Below are 10,462 nucleotides of genomic sequence, written 5' to 3'. Positions count from 1 at the left end.
TGCATGTGTGTCTTGCGCGCTCAATTCCTGCCTGTGTCATGATGCTCGTGTGCACCAAGGAATAGAGCTCTGCTCTCCTTGTGAGCGGAGCATTGGTGCTTCCAAGGGGAGTGCCAAGTTCGAACCCCATGGAGTGCATTGCTTGGCTTTTTCTTCTTGGCACCTAATTCACGCATAAGGCTTGGCTTCCTAGAGATCCTTGGTTCGAAACTTGGTGGAGGAAGTTGCTGCAATTTTTCCTTGAATTTTCATGAAGAGAAGCACGACATTGCTCTCTAAGAGAGCACTCTGCTCTCCTTGAGAGAGCAGACTTCCTTGGTTTCCTTGTGTCTCCCTCTTCGAGCCTTGGTGGAAGCATTTTGGTTTACTTTTGCTTATTTTTTGCTCTTAAAGATGCCTTTCACTCATGCCTCAATTGTATGCCAAATATGGATTGCCATATATCGTTGGAAAGCTCTGAATGTCAGCTTTCCAACGCAACTTAAAGCACATCAATCGGACTTCTGTAACTCAAGTTATATCCCTTTGAAGTAGGCATGGTCATGTTGTGAGCGCCCAGATTTTAACTTAGCGAAAATTTGCTTCCAACCTCACTTTGTTTCATCATGATATTGCCCTGCTCTTGGCAAGAGCAGGGCAATGTGCGTGCTGGTTGCTTCCTCCTTTAATTTGGTCATGGGCCACGCTTTTAAAAGCGTGACCTAAGGCTCCAAAGTGTGCTCCAACTTCAAAGTGTGCCCCAAAGCTCTTTTTTTCTCCTTTTTAGCATATTTTGTGCTTCTTTGCTTCTTTTTCTTCTTATTTCCTACAAGATTTATAAATTTAAAAGATCAAGGAAATATTCTAATTATGCACAAAAGAATGCAATATTTAGGCACTAATCATCAATTTCTTGTATGAAAAAGCATTGAAAAATAGGTATATGATGACTTGTCATCAATTTTATTGTGAAATTATAAACCATCAATAAATTATTCATCAAGAGTCTTATGCTTTAGAAATTGTTTGTTGGTTTAGAAACTATACTTATGCTTAACTCATAATTCAAGATGGCAAGGTATTACGACCTCTTAAATAAAAGTTTAGTACGTATAATAGTGTGAAAAATGATTATAACTAGGAGCCTTTGAAGAAAAAGGGGGTAAAACAACATCGTAACTTGAAAGCGCAACACTCCGATCGAAAATGTAATGAATAAAGGAAAGAACTATTGCAAGATTATATATATATATAAAGAGTGCTAAAAATAGGAATATCAAAACCCAAAATCCAGTTGCAAAGATAACCGGTCCGAGCATAGGAATATATACATGTAAATAAAGTAAGAAACCCCAAGGAAACCCAAAGGGACCAAAAAATTATAGAAAACCTATTCTCCAAAATCTCCTCTAAGAGGAGTCATCACAGTTTGTATTATTTAATAGAGATAAAAGTATATAAGCAAGACATATAAAACCAAAATGGAGTTCCGAGAACAAAGGATCTTCGCTAATCCAAAAGTCTCCAACATTCTTCAGCGAGAAGCCTCTCGTCCTGCATCTGAAAACCACAAAATCCGCATGGGTGAGAACCGGAGGTTCTCAGTATGGTAACAGTGCCCACATATCTAACATGTAATATCCTGGGAAAGCCAAAGGCAATTCTAGAACTTCCACCAAACAAATTCAAAGCATATAAATAGACTAAACCATAAATGGAAACTGACTAAGGATTTTTTAGTCTAACTAATACTTCTCTTTCCAATTCCTTCAGACATCCCAACCACCAGCAGGAGTATAACATGGCAAACAAAGTTATATCAAACAAGAGATACACAAATAGGAACAGATAAGGAATTTAGACAATTAGCATGTAATATGCAGTCAATTAGGCAATCTCAAACAATTCACATAATATTCATATGATGTATGTCTGTTCTAATGGCTGATGATATCATCTATCGGTTATATAGCCAACCCGACAAGTCTTGGTAGCTAACCATTGGACTGTCCCTCTGTTGTGCATCCCCAACTCGAGTTGTCCCTGATCATCACCATGATCATAATCATAATCCATATCCAACATCCTCACTGGTGTATATTCACGGGGGCGAGCTCATCTGGAACTTTAACAGTGGCCGGCCACACTTACGACATAGGGTCAGCAAAGTATCGAGTCTCCACCTGGAGCACGTGGTGGCTAGCCACTACTTTCACCCAGAGAAACTCGTATCTTAGATAGTGGAAGTGCAACATTCACATTTCATTCAATATGCATATATGCAATCATACTCAGCCATAACTCAATAATGGCCCCGCCATAATCTGGCAATAACTCAGCCATCCGGCTCAAAGTTCAATCAAGAACCAGCCAATATATCAATAAATACAACCCATCGGCTTATGGCACATAAAGCACTTCCACCACCATCCTCTGCATCTCATATAATCATCTTTGATCATCATTGATCATAAAATTTTCCCTTTCTTCATTCACAAGTTACCACATCCCCAGCTCCTTTCTCATTGCTAGGCATATCATAATGATTTACGACATAAGGGGTGAGATCGGAGGCTTAGAAGTATGAAATTTGACTTTTAAAACTCAAAGAGTATCTTTGGGATGAAAACAGGGTCACGCGTACGCGTCCTCCACGCGCACACATGGATGACCAAAAAGTTCATCGACACGTATGCGTCACCCACGCGCACGCGTGGATGGACAAACAGCCAAGCGACGCCTATGCGTCGGCCACGCGTACGCGTGGGTGCGTTTGTGCCCCATGAACAAAACTGTCACAATTCTCGCACAATTCTCGGGAAATTGGCTGGGACACGCGCACGCATGGATGGTGCTTTTTTGAAAAACGATGCGTACGCGTCAGTCACGCCTACTCGTGGAAGGGCATTCTGCTAAAAATTTTTGTAAGTTAAAAGCTGTAGAATTCACAAACTCAACCCCCAATCTTCCGACGGGCATAACTTATTCGTTTCAAATCATTTTCCGCCCATTCTTTGAATGGCATAAACATCTCAGATCCAATTTTATTTCTAAACAAGTTTGGCTTAAAACAGGGATCCAGAGTCAAAGTTATGATCCGTCAAAGTATGCCCAAAAACCATATTTTCATACAAAATCACAAAGTGTCATTTTCGAAACAAGTAAATTTTATCCCTTTTCAAAATCAACCAAAACATACCAATTTCAACCCTTATTGAAATCAAATCAAAACATATCGAAAATCAACCTCAAGCCTCCTCAATTCGTACATTAATGTTTTCATCAAAACACAAGCCACCAATCCACCATCTTAACCAATCTCAATCAATTACCTCAATTTCAAACACAATATCACATTATATATATCTCGTATCCCAATTTCCCACAATAACACTTCCAATCAACCCCCAACATATACAATCAATATCATACTCACCATTAACATAGTTTCATCTACAAATCCAACTCAATCATTCATCAAGCATATATCACAACATGCATTTTTTCTCATACATCACACCATCAAGGCATCAATATTCATAATCACATATATGACCACATCATATATCTCAAACATTCAACAACATCAACAATTTAATGCCTATTTTAGGGCCTGATGAGCAGATAATTTATACCCTTTTCGGCATTATTTTTAGGTAGTTTTTAATATGATCTAGTTACTTTTAGGGATGTTTTCATTAGTTTTTATGCTAAATTTATATTTCTGGATTTTACTATGAGTTTGTGTGTTTTTCTGTGATTTCAGGTATTTTCTGGCTGAAATTGAGGGACCTGAGCAAAACTCTGATAAAGAGGCTGACAAAGGACTGCTGATGCTATTGGAATCTGACCTTCCTGCACTCGAAATAGATTTTCTGGAGGTACCAAACTCCAAATGGCGCGCTCTTAACGGCGTTGGAAAGTAGACATCCAGAGCTTTTCAGCAATATATAATAGTCCATACCTTGTTCGAGAATTGACGACGTGAACTAGCGCTCAACGCCAGTTCCATGTTGCTGTCTAGAGTCAAACGCCAGAAACACGTCACGAACCGGAGTTGAACGCCCAAAACATGTTACAACTTGGCGTTCAACTCCAAAAGAAGCCTCAGCTCGTGGATAGATCAAACTCAGCCCAAACATACACCAAGTGGGCCCTAGAAGTGGATTTATGCATCAATTACTTACTCCTGTAAACCCTAGTAGCTAGTCTAGTATAAATAGGATAGTTTACTATTGTATTAGACATCTTGGGACGTTTAGATCTTAGATCATGGAGGCTGGCCATTCGGCCATGCTTGGACCTTTCACTTATGTATTTTCAACGGTCGAGTTTCTACACACCATAGATTAAGGGTGTGGAGCTCTGCTGTACCTCAAGTTTTAATGTAATTACTATTATTTTCTATCCAATTCGATTTATTCCTGTTTTAAGATATTCGTTGCACTTCAACTTGATGAATGTGATGATCCGTGACACTCATAATCATTCTCACCTATGAACGCGCGTGATTGACAACCACTTCCGTTCTACCTTATACCGAGCGCATATCTCTTGGATTCCTTAATCAGAATCTTCGTGGTATAAGCTTGAATTGATGGCGGCATTCATGGGAATCCAGAAAGTCTAACCTTGTCTGTGGTATTCCGAGTAGGATTCTGGGATTGAATGACTGTGACGAGCTTTAAACTCTTGAAGGCTGGGCGTTAGTGACAGACGCAAAAGAATCACGGGATTCTATTCCAACCTGATTGAGAGTCGACAGATGATTAGCCGTGCTGTGACAGAGCATTTGGACCATTTTCACTGAGAGGATGGAATGTAGCCATTGACAACAGTGATGCCCTACATACAGCTTGCCATGGAAAGGAGTAAGAAGTATTGGACGAAAGCAGTAGGAAAGCAGAGATTCAACAGGGACAAGCATCTCCATATGCCTATCTGAAATTCCCACCATTAATTTACATAAGTATTTCTATCCTATTTTATTTATCTTTTAATTATCTAATCCAATCACATTTGAATCAGCCTGACTGAGATCTACAAGATGACCATAGCTTGCTTCATACCAACAATCTCTGTGGGATCGACCCTTACTCACGTAAGGTTTATTACTTGGACGACCCAGTACACTTACTGGTTAGTTGAGCGAAGTTGTGGAAAGAAAGTGCTGAGTTAATAGATGCACATACCAAAGAGCCATTATTGATGATCATAATTTCGTCCACCAAGTTTTTGGCACCGTTGCCGGGGATTGTTCGAGTGTGGACAACTGACGGTTCATCTTGTTGCTCAGATTGGGTAATTTGCTTTTCAAAAACTTTTCAAAAATCTTTCAAATTTTTTTTTTCCTAATTTCAATTTTTTTTTTTAAAATAAATCATTCTATGGCTTCAAAACATTTAAGAATGGATTCCAGAGTTTCATGAAGCATGTTGAATCCTGGCTGGCTCCAAAGTCATATTCAAACTCCTTTGGAATTGGTCTTCAACTAATCACCACAATGCATGTAATTCCATCCTAAAGCTGACTGGCTATTAAGCCATGTCCAACTCTTTGATTGGAGCTTTGGGCTAATATTGAAAGATTCCTGGGATTCTTCTTAAAGATTTTGAATTTCTTATTTTCTTTTTCCTATATGTTTTTCGAAAAAAAATTAATAAAAATACAAAAAAATCATAAAATCATAAAAACCAAAAATACTTTGTGTTTCTTGTTTGAGTCTTGAGTCAATTTTTAAGTTTGGTGTCAATTGCATGCTTTAAAAATTTTTCCTGCATTTTTCGAAAATTCATGCATTCATGGTGTTCTTCATGATCTTTAAGTTGTTCTTGACAAGTCTTCTTGTTTGATCTTGATGATTTCTTGTTTTGTGTTGTATGTTGTTTTTCATATGCATTTTTGCATTCATAGTGTCCATGCATTAAAGAATTCTAAAGTTTGGTGTCTTGCATGTTTTCTTTGCATAAAAAATTTTTCAAAAATATGTTCTTGATGTTCATTATGATCTTCAAAGTGTTCTTGGTGTTCATCTTGACATTCATAGTGTTCTTGCATGCATCATGTGTTTTGATCCAAAAATTTGAAGTTTGTTACTTTCTTGTTAAGAAAGGTTCAATCTTTAAATTCTAGAATCTTATCTTTTAGTTTCTTGTTAGTTAAGTAATTAATTTTAATTTTAAAAAAATATAAAATCTTTTTCAACCATATCTTTTTATCATATCTTTTATCTTATCTTTTTATCATATCTTTTTCAAAATTTTATCTTTTTCAAAAATTTGATTTCAAAATATCTTATCTAACTTCTTATCTTCTTATCTTTTCAAATTTAATTTTAATATCTTTTTCAACTAACTAATTAACTTTTTGTTTGTTTCTTATCTTTTTCAAAACCACCTAACTACTTTTTCCTCTCTAATTTTCGAAAATATCTTTTTCAAAATTCTTTTTAAATTAACTAATTGTTTTAACTTTTAATTTTAATTTTATTTCACTTTTAATTTTCGAAAATCACTATCTACTTTTTCAAAATTATTTTCGAAATGTTCCCTCTCCTCGTCTTCTATTTATTTATTTATTTACTAACACTTCTCTTCACATCTCTTCATCTCCAATCACTGCCTCTATCCTCACCCTTGTGATTGGATTCTCCACTCTTATTTCTTTCTTCTTCTACTAATAATAAGGATTCTCTTTGTCCAGATATAGAGGATTCCTCTTCCTTTTTCTTTTTCTCTTCTATTTCATATGAGTAGGAACAAGGAAAAAGACACTCTTGTTGAAGCTGATCCTGAACCTGAAAGGACTCTGAAGAGGAAACTAAGAGAAGCTAAATTACAACAATTTAGAGGCAACCTTTCTGAAATTTTTGAACAAGAGGAGGAGATGGCAACCGAACCCAACAACAATAATGCAAGGAGGATGCTTGGTGATTTTACTAAACCCACGTCCAAGTTTGATGGAAGAAGCATCTCAATTCCTGCCATTGGAGCAAACAATTTTGAGCTGAAACCTCAATTAGTTGCTTTAATGCAACAGAACTGCAAGTTTTATGGACTTCCATCTGAAGATCCTTACCAGTTTTTAACTGAGTTCTTGCAGATTTGTGAGACTGTTAAGACGAATAGAGTAGATCCTGAAGTCTACAGGCTCATGCTTTTCCCTTTTGCTGTAAGAGATAGAGCTAGAACATGGTTGGACTTACAACCTAAAGATAGCCTGGACTCCTGGGATAAGCTGGTCACGGCTTTCTTGGATAAATTCTTTCCTCCTCAAAAGCTGAGCAAGCTTAGAGTGGATGTTCAGACCTTCAAACAAAAAGATGGTGAATCCCTATATGAAGCTTGGGAAAGATACAAGCAGAAGACCAAAAAGTGTCCTTCTGACATGTTTTCAGAATGGACCATATTAGATATATTCTATTATGGTTTATCTGTGTTTTCCAAGATGTCATTGGACCATTCTGCAGGTGGATCCATTCACCTAAAGAAAATGCTTGCAGAAGCTCAAGAACTTATTGACATGGTTGCAAATAACCAATTCATGTATACTTCTGAGAGGAATTCCGTGAATAGTGGGACGCCTCAAAGGAAGGGAGTTCTTGAAATTGATGCTCTGAATGCCATATTGGCTTAGAACAAAGTGTTGACTCAGCAAGTCAACATGATTTCTCAAAGTCTGAATGGATGGCAAAATGCATCCAACAGTACTAAAGAGGCAGCTTCTAAAGAAGCTTATGATCCTGAGAACCCTGCAATAGCAGATGTAAATTATATGGGTGAACCTTATGAAAATACCTATAATTCATCATGGAGAAATTATCCAAATTTCTCATGGAAGGATCAACAAAAGCCCCAACAAGGCTTTAATAATGGTGGAAGAAACAGGTTTAGCAATAGTAAGCCTTTTCCATCATCTTCTCAGCAATAGACAGAGAATTCTGAATAGAGTCTCTCTAACTTATCAAACATAGTCTCTGATCTGTCTAAGGCCACTTTAAGTTTCATGAGTGAAACAAGATCCTCCATCAGAAATTTGGAGGCACAAGTAGGCCAGCTGAGCAAGAAGGTCAATGAAACTCCTCCCAATACTCTCCCAAGCAATACTGAAGAGAATCCTAAGAGAGAGTGCAAGGCCATTGACATAGTCAATATGGCCGAATGCAAAGAGGAGGAGGAGGTCGTGAATCCCAATGAGGAAGACCTCATGGGACGTCTCTCAAGTAAGAAGGAGTTCTCTATTGAGGACCTAAAGGAATCTAAGGCTCATATAGAGACCATAGAGATTCCATTAAATTTCCTTCTGCCATTCATGAGCTCTGAAGACTATTCTTCCTCTGAAGAGGATGAAGATTTAACTGAAGAGCAAGTTTCTCAATATCTAGGAGCCATCATGAAGCTAAATGCCAAGTTATTTGGTAATGAGAGGAAGCATGAACAACTTCTCTCAATGCAGAGTCAAACAGAGCCCCCACAGTCAAACTCTAAGTTTTGGTGTTGGGAGGCCACAACCAAACTCTAAGTTTGGTGTTGAACCTCCACATTCAAACTCTAAGTTTGGTGTTGGGAGGTCCCAACAATGCTCTGATCACCTGTGAGGCTTCATGAGAGCCCAGTGTCAAGCTATTGACATTAAAGAAGCGCTTATTGGGAGGCAACCCAATTTTTATTTATCTAATTTTATTTTTATTTTATTGTTATTTTATGTTTTATTAGGTTCATGATCATGTGGAGTCACGAAAAAAATACTAAAATTAAAAATAGAATCAAAAATAGCAGAAGAAACAGCACACTCTGGAGGAAGGGCTCACTGGCATTTAAACGCTAGTAAGGAGCATCTGGCTGGCGTTAAACGCCAGAACAGAGCATGGATCTGGCGTTGAACGTCAGAAACATGCAGCAATCTGGTGTTTAAATGCCAGGATTGCACACTGAGGAAAGCTGGCGTTCAACGCCAGAAACATGCTGCAGATGGGCGTTGAACGCCCAAAACAAGCACAGGGTTGGTGTTTAAACGCCAGAAACAAGCATCAATCTAGCGTTAAATTCCAGGATTGCATGCAGAGGGCATTTTACATGCCTCATTGGTGCACGGATGTAAATCCTTGACACCACAGGATCTGTGGACCCCACAGGATCATCTTAGGATCTGTGGACCTCACAGGATCCCCTCCTACCTCACCCTCTCTCTCCATTCATGGTCATCCCTTCTGTTTTCCATTTACCACTCACATCCATCCATCTCTTTCCCACCCAATCCCACCCATATAGCCAAATACACACATTCCTCTATCTCCTCCATATCTTCTTCTTCTTCTTTTATTCTTTCTTCTTTTGCTCGAGGGTGAGCAACATTCTAAGTTTGGTGTGGTAAAAGCATAGCTTTTTTGTTTTTCCATAACCATTAATGGCACCTAAGGCCAGAGAAACCTCAAAAAATAAAAAAGAGAAAAGGGAAGACAAAAGCTTCCACCTCTGAGTCATGGGAGATGGAAAGATTCATCTAAAGGGTCTATAGCTCAGTGGTAGAACATTTGACTGCAAATCAAGAAATTCCTGAGATACCTCAGGGGATAGATTGCCCTCCACACAATTATTGAGAGCAACTAAGGATACGAGCACCAAAATCATTAGGGATCATGCAACAAAGGCAAGGAAGAGACATAGAGGAGCTCAAAAAGCACCATTGGTTCTTAAAGAAGAAAGCGCCACCATCACTAAGGTGGACTCATTCCTTGTTCTTATTTTTCTGTTTTTCAATTTTTATGTTATATATTCATCTATGTTTTGTGTCTCTACTTCATGATCATTAGTAGTTAGTAACTATGTCTTAAAGTTATGAATAATTCCATGAATCCATCACCTCTCTTAAATGAAAAATGTTTTTAATTCAAAAGAATAAGAAGTACATAAATTTCGAAAATTGTCCTTGAATTTAGTTTAATTATATTGATGTGGTGACAATACTTTTTGTTATTCTGAATGAATGCTTAAACAGTGCATATTTTTTATCTTGTTGTTTATGAATGTTAAAATTGTTGGTTCTTGAAAGAATGATGAACAAAGAGAATTGTTATTGATAATCTAAAAAATCATGAAATTGATTCTTGAAGCAAGAAAAAGCAGTGAAAAAGCAAAAGCTTGTGAAAAAAAAAATTTGGCGGAAAAAATCAGAAAAAAAAGAAAAAGCAAGCAGAAAAAGCCAATAGCCCTTAAAACCAAAAGACAAGGGTAAAAAAAGGATCCAAGGCTTTGAGAATCAATGGATAGGAGGGCCCAAGGAAATAAAATCCTGGCCTAAGCGGCTAAATCAAGCTGTCCCTGACCATGTGCTTGTGGAATGCAGGTCCAAGTGAAAAGCTTTAGACTGAGTGGTTAAAGTCGTGATCCAAAGAAAAAAGAGTGTGCTTAAGAGCTCTGGAAACCTCTAACTGGGGACTCTAGCAAAGCTGAGTCACAATCTGAAAAGGTTCACCCAGTCATGT

The 10,462-nt window shown here is 37.7% G+C and overlaps 1 non-coding gene across 1 annotated transcript; it reads right to left on the bottom strand.

The window, feature by feature from the left end:
- Window positions 1-7,263: 7,263 nt before the first annotated feature.
- Window positions 7,264-7,367, bottom strand: LOC112700223 (small nucleolar RNA R71). Its single transcript, XR_003153136.1, has one exon. It is a non-coding gene; the product is annotated as a small nucleolar RNA R71 (small nucleolar RNA).
- Between the last annotated feature and the right edge of the window lie 3,095 nt (window positions 7,368-10,462).

Source organism: Arachis hypogaea, chromosome 6 (assembly GCF_003086295.3).
Source record: "Arachis hypogaea cultivar Tifrunner chromosome 6, arahy.Tifrunner.gnm2.J5K5, whole genome shotgun sequence".
NCBI lineage: Eukaryota > Viridiplantae > Streptophyta > Magnoliopsida > Fabales > Fabaceae > Arachis > Arachis hypogaea.
Note: the sequence above shows the minus strand (reverse complement) of the source record. Positions and strands in the feature narration are given on the sequence as shown.